Source organism: Mus pahari, chromosome 5 (assembly GCF_900095145.1).
Source record: "Mus pahari chromosome 5, PAHARI_EIJ_v1.1, whole genome shotgun sequence".
NCBI classification, from domain to species: domain Eukaryota; kingdom Metazoa; phylum Chordata; class Mammalia; order Rodentia; family Muridae; genus Mus; species Mus pahari.
Window position 1 is genome coordinate 91,632,956 of NC_034594.1, and position 11,253 is coordinate 91,644,208.

The following is an 11,253-nucleotide window of genomic DNA, read 5'->3' on the forward strand; positions in this document are numbered from 1 at the left end:
TATTTTTGTTTACTCCATTGATGCTGACTTAGTGTTTTGTTGGATATTGTTTCTAGGCTGATATCTGTGGTCTCTTAAGATGTGTAAGGCATCTACCCAGACCCTTCTGTCTTTTAGATTTTGTTTAGAGAAATCAGGTAGATTATGATAAGTTTGTCTTTATATGTTACTTGACATTTTTCTCCTGCAGCTTTTAATATTCTTTCATTATATTGTAAATGTAGTGTTGTGAATATTATGTGGCAGTAAGGTTTTATTTTTTTTTATTGTCAAATCTATTTAGTGTTCTATGAGCTTCTTGCAGGTTTAAAGCCATATTTATTTATTTATTTATTTATTTGAGACAGGGTTTCTCTGTGTAGCCTTGGCTGTTCTGGATCTCACTCTGTAGACCAGGCTGGCCTTCAACTCAGAAATCTGCCTGCCTCTGCCTCCCAAGTGCTGGGATTAAAGGCATGCTCCACCAGGCCCGGATCAATATCTTTCTTTAGTTTAGAAAAAATATTCTTTGGTGATTTTGTTGGAGATATTTTCTGGGCCATTTACCTGGTAATTATCTACTACTTCTATTCCATTTTTTAAAAAATTATTTTTTAGGTTTGGTCTCTTCATAGTGTCCCAAATTTTCTGTACATACTTTGGTAGAAATATTTTACTTTTGGCATTTTCTTTAATCAATGTGTCTATTTCTTCTATTGTATCTTCCAAGCCTGTGATGTTGTCATCCATTTCTTATATTTTGTTGTTGATGCTTTTGTCTAGAACTACTGATCACTCTTATATGTTTTCTGTCTCCAAGATTGCCTCAGTTTGTGTTTTATTCATCACTCCTATTTTCATTTTGAGTCTTAATATCTTATTTCCTTTATCTGTTTAATTTTATTGTTCTGTACTTCTTTGCAATAATTGCATTTCCCTTTAAGGACCTCTACATGTTTAATTGTATTTTCTGTTATTTCTGTAAGTGAATTTTATTTATTTATTTTTTAAAAGGTCAACATTATCTTCATAAGATTAAACTTAAGGTCATTTTCTTGTACTTCAGGATTGCTAGGCAATTCAGGATTTGGTGTTGTGGAATAGCTATGTTGTAGTAGTGCTATATTACCCTTGTATTTGTTGGTTACATTCTTTCTTAGTCATTAGGCCATCTGGAGATCCCTGATGTTTGAAGACCTGGTAGTTCCAGATTGCTATAGGACTCTGGGACTGAAGGTAGTGCTGTTAGCTCCTGGTAGGCCCAGGCCTCTCAGATTTGAGACAACCATGGTTTCCTATGGGTGGCAGCAGGCTTCCAAGTATGCAGGCAGAAAAGTTAGCCTGAGATAGGTTCAGACTTCTGGTTGTCCAAGGTGTTACCAGGTCTCAAGGGAGGCAAGCAGATTTTGTGGTTCCTAATGGCTGCAAGAATCTGGAATTGCAGAAAATTATGTAGACTAGATGATGTAGCAGAGCCTAGTTAGGGCAGTACTCATGACTCCTGTGCTTTCTAGGGAAACCAGGGGGGAGAGTATTGGGCATCTCACCTGGTTATCCCGGATGGCAGCAGAATGCAGGTATACAGGCAGATCTTTGGCCCAGTGAATGATGTGCATATCAGGGATTCTGAAATTAAAATGTAAATAATGTGTAAGTGTTCAAATGTCAGATAATGAATTTCATATTTAATATTAAAGTTTCAAATTATAATATGGCTAGAAAAGTGATTTAATGCACATCAGGACATTTACCATGTTGACAAATAAATAGGATTCTTTAGAATTTTTCTGCCTCAGTGAAATGTCCTATATGACATTTGAAATCCTGTACTATCATGTATGTGATATGTGTTTTAATAGATATACTTAAGATTTTATCATGTCTTTACATATTTTCATTTTTAAACTTTTTATCATATTCTATTTTTAATTTAATTTTTTGCTTACTCACTTTACATTGACTCACTGACTCCATCACAATAAGCCCTCCCAAGATTTTTCCCACTTCCCCTATTCTCTTCTGCTTTGAGTAGGTAGGGATTTTATGTGTATATCCCAAAGATGTGGCCTCAAGTCCCTGTGAAGCTTGGCACTTTCCCTCACAATGTGGCCAGACAAGTCAGCCCAGTTAGTAGAACATATCACATGTAGAGACAACAATTTTTAGGATAGCCCCCATTCCAGTTGTTCAGGACTCAAATAAAGGTCAAGCTGCAAACCTGTTAAATATATGCCTTGGTCTAATCTATGTATGTTGGTTACTGGTTTTGATTCTTAAAGCTCCAATGATCATGGTTACTTGACTTTGTTGGTCTTCCTGTTCAGTTCCAACCCCCCTCAGGGTAGCCATCCAACTTCCTATTCTTCCTTAAGAGTCCCCAACCTTCAGCTGCTGTTTGTCTGTTGGTGCCTTTAACTGTCTGAGTCAAGTGATGTGTGGAGTCTCTCAGAGGACAACATGATCCTGTCTGCAAACATAACATAATATCATTAATAGTGTCATGGATTGGTCCTTGCACATGGGATGGGTCTCAGTTTAATCCAGTTATTAGGTGGATATTGCTTTAGTCTTTGTTCCACTCCCACTTCCTGCATTTTTTATACACAACAAAAATTTTGTGTTGAAGACAACTTCAACAAAATTATAGAAGAAAACTTCCCTAACCCAAAGAAAGCAATGACCATAAATGCACAAGAAAAATGGGACCAGAAAAGAAAATCCTCTAGTCACATAACACAAAATAATTGAAACATTAAACACACAGAAATAAGAAAGAATACTAAAAACTGCAAGGGAAAGGGCCAAGTAACATACAAAGGTAGACCTATCAGAATTACACAAGACTTCTCAAGAGAGAATATGAAAGTGAGAAGAGCTTGTTCAGAGGTCAAAAAAGAAAATTCTCAATCAAAATAGATGAAGAAAACAAAATATTACAGGACAAAACCAAATTTAACATGTATCTATCTACCAGTCCAGCCCTACATAGGATCCTAGAAGGAAAATATCAACACAAGGAAGGTACCTGCACCAAAGGGGAAAAAAAGAAAAGAAAAAACAAACAAAAATCAAATCAAATCAAATCAAAACAAAACAAAAACACAAGATTTGTAAGCATCTTACAGCAAAGTCAAAAGGAGAGAACCACAAGCACATAGAGCCAACTACAAAAACCAGCATATCAGGAACCAACAGTCAACTCTCTTTAATATCTCTCAATATTAACAGATTCAACTCACCTATAAAATACATAAGCTAAAAGACTGGATACACAAGGATACCCAACAATTTGCTGCATACAAGAAACACATTTCAAGGACTCGAGAGATGGCTTAGCAGTTAAGAGATTCGACTACTCTTCCAGAGGTCATGATTTCAATTCCCAGCAACTACATGGTGGCTCCCAGCAATCTGTAATGTCATCCAATGCCCTCTTCTGGAGTGTCTGAAGACAGCGACAGTGTATTCACATATATAAAATAAATAAATCTAAAAGAGAGAGAGAGAGAGAGAGAGAGAGAGAGAGAGAGAGAGAGAGAAACACACCTCAATAACAAAGACAGACACTGTCTCACACTAAATGGCTGAAAAAGTGTGTTCCAAGCAAATGGTCCCAAGAAACAAGCTGGAGTTGCTATCCTAATATCCAATAAAACAGACTTTCAACCAAAAGTTATCAAGCATGATAAGGAAGGGCACTTAATATTCATCAAAGTAACAATCTACCAAGAGAAAGTCCCAATTCCAAACATCTATGCCCCAAATGCAAGGGCAACCACACTCATAAAAAAAAAAAAAAAAAAAAAAAAAAAACTTACAAAAGCTCAAAACACACATTGAAACTCACACTATAATAGTGAGAGACTTCAACACCACACTCAACAATGGACAGATCACTGAAATAGAAATTGAGCAGAGACATAGTGAAACTAATAGAGGTTATGAACCAATGGAATTAACTGATGTCTATACAATATTTCATTCTAAAACAAAAGAATACACCTTCTCACTATCTCATGGTACCTTCTCTAGAATTGATCATATGATTTGTCACAAAACAACCCTCCATGAATACAAAAAGGTTGAAATAATCCTGTGCATCCTAACAGATCACCATTGACTGGTCTTCAATACCAGCAAAAAAACCAGAAAGCCCACATACACATGGAAACTGAACAACTCTCTACTCAATGATTACTTGGATAGGGAAGAAAGAAAATAAAGAAATGAAAGACTTGCTGGAATTTAACACATCATCATACCCAAACTTATGGCACACAATGAAAGCAGTGGGTAAGAAGAAATTTTATACCACCAAGTGCCCTGGTAAAGAAACTGGACAGATCATAGAGTGGCAACCTAACAGCACACTTAAGAGATCTAGAACAAAAAGAAGCAAACTTACACAAGAGGTATAGAAGGCAGAAAATAGGTAAATATGGGGCTAAAATCAACCATGTAGAAACAAAGAGAGCAATACAAAAAATCAACAAAACCAGAAGGTAGATCTTTTAGAGAATCATCAAGATTGATAAATCCCTAGCCAAACTAACTGAAGGGCTCAGAGGCAATATACAAATTAATAAAATCAGAAATGGAAAGGGAGACAAAACATCAGAAATGGAGGGAATTCTAAAAATCATCAGATCCTGCTAAAATAGCCTATACTCAACAAAACTGGAAAATCTAGATGAAATGGATAGTTTTCTAGACAGATAGCACGTATGAAAGTTAAATCAAGGGCAGATAAACTATATAAACAGGCCCATAACCCTAAATGAAATAGTCATTAAATACTTCCCAACCAAAAGAAGCTTATGGCCAGGTGGATTTACTGCAGAATTCTACCAGACCTTCAAAGAAAAGCTGATACTAATATTCCTTAAACTATTCCATACCACAGAAACATAAGGAACACTAACTAATGCATTCTATGAAGCTACAATTACTCTGATGCTTAACCATACAAGGACTCAACCAAAAGAGAGAACTTCAGACCAATCTCATTTATGAATAAGAATCCAAAAATACTCAATAAAATTCTTGCAAACCGAGTCCAAGAACACATCAAAACCATCATTTGACACCATAAAGTATGCTTCAACCCAAGGATGCAAGATTGGTTCAATATATAAAAATCCACTAACTAATCCACCATATAAACAAACTCAAGAAAAACTCACATGATTATCTTCTTAAATGCAGAAAAAGAATTTGCCAAAATACAACACACGTTCATGTTAAAAATATTTGAGAGATCAGGAATTCAATTCCCATACCTAAACATAATAAATGCAATATACAACAAAGCAACAACCAATATCAAATTAAATGGAGGTATACATGAATTAATACCATTAAAATTTGGGAAAAGACAAGGATGCCCACTCTCCCTATATCTATTCAATATAGTACTCAAAATGCTAGCTAGAAGAATAAGACAACAAAATGGATCAAGTGGATACAAATTGGCAAAGTAGAAATAAATGTATCACTATTTGCAGATGATATGATAGTATATGTAAGTGACCCCAAAATTCTACCAGAGAACTTCTCTAGCTGATAAACAGTTTCAGAAAAGTGGCTGGATATAAAATTAACTCAAATAAATCAGAAGATTCCTTTTTAATTTATACAAATGATAGTCTGAGAAAGAAATTAGGGAAGCAACTCCCTTCACAATAGCCACAAATAATATAAAATATCTTGGAGTAACTCTAACCTAACAAGCGAAAGGCCTGTATGATCATAATTTCAAGTCTCTCAAGAAAGAAATTGGAGGTCTCAGAAAATGGACAGATCTTCCATGCTCATGGATTGGCAGAAATAATATAGTAAAAATGGTCATCCTACTAAAGGCAATCTAGAGATTCAATGCAATCTCCATCAAAATCTCAACACAGTTCTTCAAAGGCATGGAGAGAGCAATTCTCAAATTCATCAGGAAAGGCCAAAAAAAAAAAAAAAAAAAAAAAAAAAAAAAAAAAAAAAAAAAAAAAAAAAAAAAAAAAACAAAACCAGAAAAGCAAAAACAATTCTTAACACCAAAAGAATGGCTGGGAAATCTCCACTCTTGAACTCAAGAATTACTGCAAATGAATTGTGGTAAAAACTGCATGGTAGCGGTACAGAGACAGACACATTGATCAATGGAATAGAATTAAAGTCCCAGAAATAAATCCACACACTTATGAACACTGAATCATTGACAAAGAAGCCAGAAATATACACCGGAAAAAGGAAAGCATCTTCAATAATTAGTGCTGGTCTAACTGTCTGGCTGTATGTAGAAAAATGAAAATAGATCCATACTTGTCACCTTGTACAAAGCTCAAGTTCAGGTGGATCAAGGACCTCAACATAAAAAAAGATACACTGAATTTAATAGAAAAGAAAGTGGAAAAGAGCCTTGAACTTACTGGCACAGGGGAAATTTTCCAAAACAGAATTCCAATCAATGGCTCACTATCTAAGACTAAGAATTGATCATTGAGACCTCAGGAAACTGGAAAGCTTCTTTACAGAAAAGTACATCATCAATAAGACAAGTCAGCAATGTACAGATTGGGAAAAAAGTCTTCACTATTCTCTCATCTGATAGAGGGCTGATACACAAAATATATAAAGAACTCAAGAAGCTAACCACCGTAAAACCAAACCACCCAATGAAAAAATGGGTACAGAACTAAACCAAGAATTTACAACAGAGGAATCTCAAATGGCTGAGAAGCATCTAAGTCCTCAATGATGAGAAATGCAGGTCAAAGTGACCCTGATATTCTAGCTTACAACAATCAGAATGGCTAAGATCAAAATCTCAGGTAACAATACATGTTGGCAAGGATGTGGAGAAACAGGAACACTCTTCCATTGCTGGTGGGATTGAAAACTGGTACAACCACTCTAGAAATCAAACTGGAGGTTACTTAGAAAATTGAAGATAGATGTACCTGAAGATCTGGCAATACCACTCAGTTTTGGGAATATACCCAAAATATGCCCCAGCATGCCACAGGGACACTTGTTCCATTATGTGCATAGTGGCTTTGTTGGTGAAAGCCAGAAGCTGGAAACACCCCAGATGTCCCATGACAGAAGAATGGATACAGAAATATGTGGTTCATTTACACAGTGGAATACTACTCACTGTCCCCTGTGAGGCTATGCCAGTGTGTGGCAAATACAGAAGTGGATGCTCACAGTCATCTATTGGATGGAACACAGGGCCCCCAATGGAGGAGCTAGAGAAAGTACCCAAGGAGCTGAAGGGGTCTGCAACCCTATAGGAGGAACAACAATATGAACTAACCAGCACCCCCTGAGCTTGTGTCTCTAGCTGCATATGTAGCAGAAGATGGCCTAGTCAGCCATCATTTGGAGGAAAGACTCTAGCTCTTGCGAAAATTGTATGCCCCAGTACAGGTGAATGCTAGGGCCAGGAAGTGGGAGTGGGTGGGTTGGGGAGCAGGGCAGGGGGAGGGTATAGGGGACTTTCAGGGTAGCATTTGAAATGTAAATGAGGCTGTCTGGCCTGGGCTGGGCGGGGCACACGCTGGCATCGAGCACTATGGCAACTGATGGGGATGGCAGAATTTCTATGAGTTCCAGGAGCTGGCCAGGAGTGTCCAGAAACAGGAGAACTGTAATGGGAGCCCAGAGGCTGGTGTGGGCCCCACGCTGGGAGCGACAGCTTGGAGGAGAAGCTGAGCCTGTGCTTCCGCCCCACTTCGGAGGCTGAGCCCTCACGGGCAGCCATGCGGCCCATCATGGAGTGCACCCTCCTGCAGGAGAACAGGGAACGAGATATGGAATGCCCTGACAGATAACTATGGGAATGTCATAACTGTAGACTGGAAGTCGACCTTGCGTTTGCTTACTCTGAACCTCTTAGAGAAAGGGATGAAAGATGGCTTGCTCTTTGATACCTCAGATGAGGAGGAGCAGAGGTAAAAGTTGGATATGCATTCAATCATTGTCTCCTGTGTCAAGGAGAAGAAGCCTCTCTTCACTGCAGACCAGGTGATTGAAGAAATTGAGGAAATGATGCAGGAGTCACCAGACCCAGAAGACGATGAGACACCAACACAGTCAGACCGTCTCTCCATGCTCTCCCAGGAGACTCAAACTCTCAAGAGGTAGTCTAGCATGAGCAGCTATGAAGAGCGAGTGAAAAGGCTGTCGGTGTCTGAGCTAAACGAACTGCTGGAAGAAATTGAGATAGCCATTAAAGAGTACTCTGAGGAGCTGGTGCAACAGTTGGCCCTGAGAGATGAACTGGAGTTTGAGAAGGAAGTAGAAAACAGCTTCATTTCTGCTCTGATTGAGGTGCAGAACAAGCAGAAAGAACACAAAGAGACAACCAAGAAGAAGAAGAAGCTCAAAAGTGGCAGCTCTCAGAACGGGAGGAGTGAGAGAAGTCACATGCCAGGCACATATTTGACGACAGTCATCCCTTACGAGAAGAAGAATGGCCCACGCCCACCGTCCCTTGAAGATCTTCAGATATTAACCAAAATTCTGCATGCCATGAAGGAGGACAGTGGGAAAGTTCCAAGCTTGTTAACCGACTATATTATACTGAAAGTTCTGTGTCCGACATAGAGCGGCGTTATGGTGGGAGCTGCTTCCTGTTCTGTGGACCCCAGGCTTGATTGACTTCCTATGGTGTTACTGTGGAACATGCTGCCACGAGTCCCGGCTTTTGGAGACCCAGCACACTTGAACTTGGATTTGCAATTCAGTATTCATAGATCGTTACTTCACTAATCCATCACATTATAGCACCACGAGAGCTACAGGACTCCTGAATTGTAGAGATAGGTTTTGGTACATGTGAACTTGTTTCTAAGTTAACAGTCAACGAGAAGGACATGAATCGCGCTTGTTGTTGTTTTTGACAGTGTGACTGTCAGTTTTGATTCCTCAGTCTGACCTGCACAGAAGAACTAGACTAAAGCACCGGTCGGTCCAACTGTGGCTGTTCTGTAGTGAGGGTGAGAATCAGTGTTTTAGAGCATCTTCAGAATATTACCTACCAGTATTGTCCAGAAACAGAAATTCAGCGTGGCTGTTGTGAGGCCGAGTGCCACCCACCTGCGCTGCTCTCGCCTAACTGTGCTCGCCAGACACTGTTGGAAACTAAGTTTTGGAATTTCTGCCTGATTCACCCTTATTGGCATGTGAGCCATTGGGATGCCTTTCAGAATCATGACGAATTGGTGATGCGTCTTTGGGTGCGTCTGTCCTGTGAAGAAGTGTCTTTGGAAAGGGGTTCATGCCTCCAATGTACTTAAGGAGCTACTGAGGTACTGCCTTTTCTCATGGGTGTGTTCAGTTTTCTTTACACCTGTGTGCTTTTCTAGAAAAAAGCTGCTAATGGTTGCAACACTAATCATGAACACGTTTTGCCAGTTTCAATCAAGTCAGTGGCATTTAATAAAATTATACACACACACACAAAAGAAAGAAAGGTAAATGAAGAAAATATCTAATAAAAATTGTTTTTGAAAAAAAGAATGAGGACATTCTGAGTTAAGTGGTTATTAGCAAAAAAAAAAAAAAAAAAAAAAACCCAAAAAACAAAAAGAAAAAACAAAAACAAAAGCAAAACAACAACAACAAAATAAACCCTCAAGATACAGTCGATAGAACTCAAAAAGGTCAACAAGCTGAAGGGCCCAAGTGAGGACACTTAAGTCCCTCTTGGGAGGGAGAAGAAAGCAAATACATGGGGGGAAGGAGGGAGGAGCCTGGGAGAGAAAGTGGACAGAACTGGGGGAAGGTCTTTCTGTTCTGTTCGCTTTCCTTCCCTTTTGGGAGGGGGGAACCTAATCTGGTATTGGGTTAGGGGAAAGGGCTGAAGCTCTGAGGGCCAGCAGAAAGACTGGAATCAGGCAACCTCGGGAGGTGGGACATTGAGGGGACCCTCCAGAATGCACTTGAGACCTAGGGGGTGAGAGACTCTCAGTACTCAAAGGCAGGGACCTTGGATAAAATGCCGGACAGTGGGGAGGGAGGGGGAACTTTTAGAGCCCACCCCCCAGCAGTAAGACGCAGCATCAAGTGAGGGATGGGGTTGCAATTCCACAGTCAAAACTCTGATCCATAATTGTTCCAGTCTGAAAGAATTGCAGGGATGGAAAAGGAGAGGAACCTGTAGAGTTGGGTATTGCTTCTTGTGTAGGTTCTTTGAGTCTCAGTTGTATAATATGGTACACGTGTTTTGTTCCTAATATCTAATTATAAGTGAGTACATACTATGCATGATGTTTTGGGATTGGGTTACCTCAAACAGTAAGATATCCTCAAGTTTATTCCATTTGCCTTCAAAATTATGAGGTCTTTGTTTTTTGTAGCTGAATATTATTCCATTGTGTAGATGTACCACATTTTCTTTATCCATTTTTTAGATGATGTTTCCATCTAGGTAATAACATACTTTGGATTTCACAAATTAAGCTCCTATGAACCAGGTTGAGCAAATGTTTTTATGGGGATGATGGAGCCCTTAAGATTTTATCATATATTTTTCCTGCGCTTCTTATAAATATTCTCTATGATTTTTGAATCCAGTGTTTAATCTTGCATTAGGATTCAGTCCTAAAAGAAGTATTGTAGTTCCTCATTTTTGTCATTTTGGCATTGGAAAATTGATTTGTTTCCACGTTGATAACTCAGTTTCACAGAATGAAGAAGTTTTTTAATTAATAGGTAATAATTGCCACAAGTCTATTACAAGTTATACTGTTAAAATGAATAATTATGATGATCATATTATAAAATATATGCTATATTGAATGAAATATCTTCTAATATCCATTATGTTTATAAAATTATTTCTTGCAAAAAAATCACTGCTGTTTTGCTATGATTCTCAGATTGGTACTATTTCATGCATTATGCACGTATGTTGTTTTCACCTAATTCCTACATGTCATAAAATGATTTTCTCTCATTACTTTCAACTCATTCATGTTATGACACCAAGAAACTATTCCTCAAATCATATACACAGGATTACTTCCAAGACAAAATAACTCATAGATTTGGATATAGTAGCCTTTCAGTTCTATATTGAAGGAGAATGATATAGGTACAGATATAGATATTGCAATAGAGAGATATGAAATTGGGCATAGTCTATATTTTATTCCAACTATTCCTTTTTCTGGTTTCAGGTTTATGTGTTAAATTCCATGTCTAATGGTTTTGGCAGAAGTTGAAAATAACACTGATGAATTTTTCTGGCATTTCTAGAAGGTTTTTAGTTGAGTT

The 11,253-nt window shown here is 38.3% G+C and overlaps 1 pseudogene across 1 annotated transcript; it reads left to right on the top strand.

Annotated features, from left to right (window-relative positions):
• The first annotated feature begins 7,546 nt into the window (after window positions 1-7,546).
• Window positions 7,547-9,037, top strand: LOC110322402 (annotated as a pseudogene). The gene has a single exon (XR_002380563.1). The product of XR_002380563.1 is annotated as a fasciculation and elongation protein zeta-2 pseudogene (transcript).
• Window positions 9,038-11,253: the final 2,216 nt, after the last annotated feature.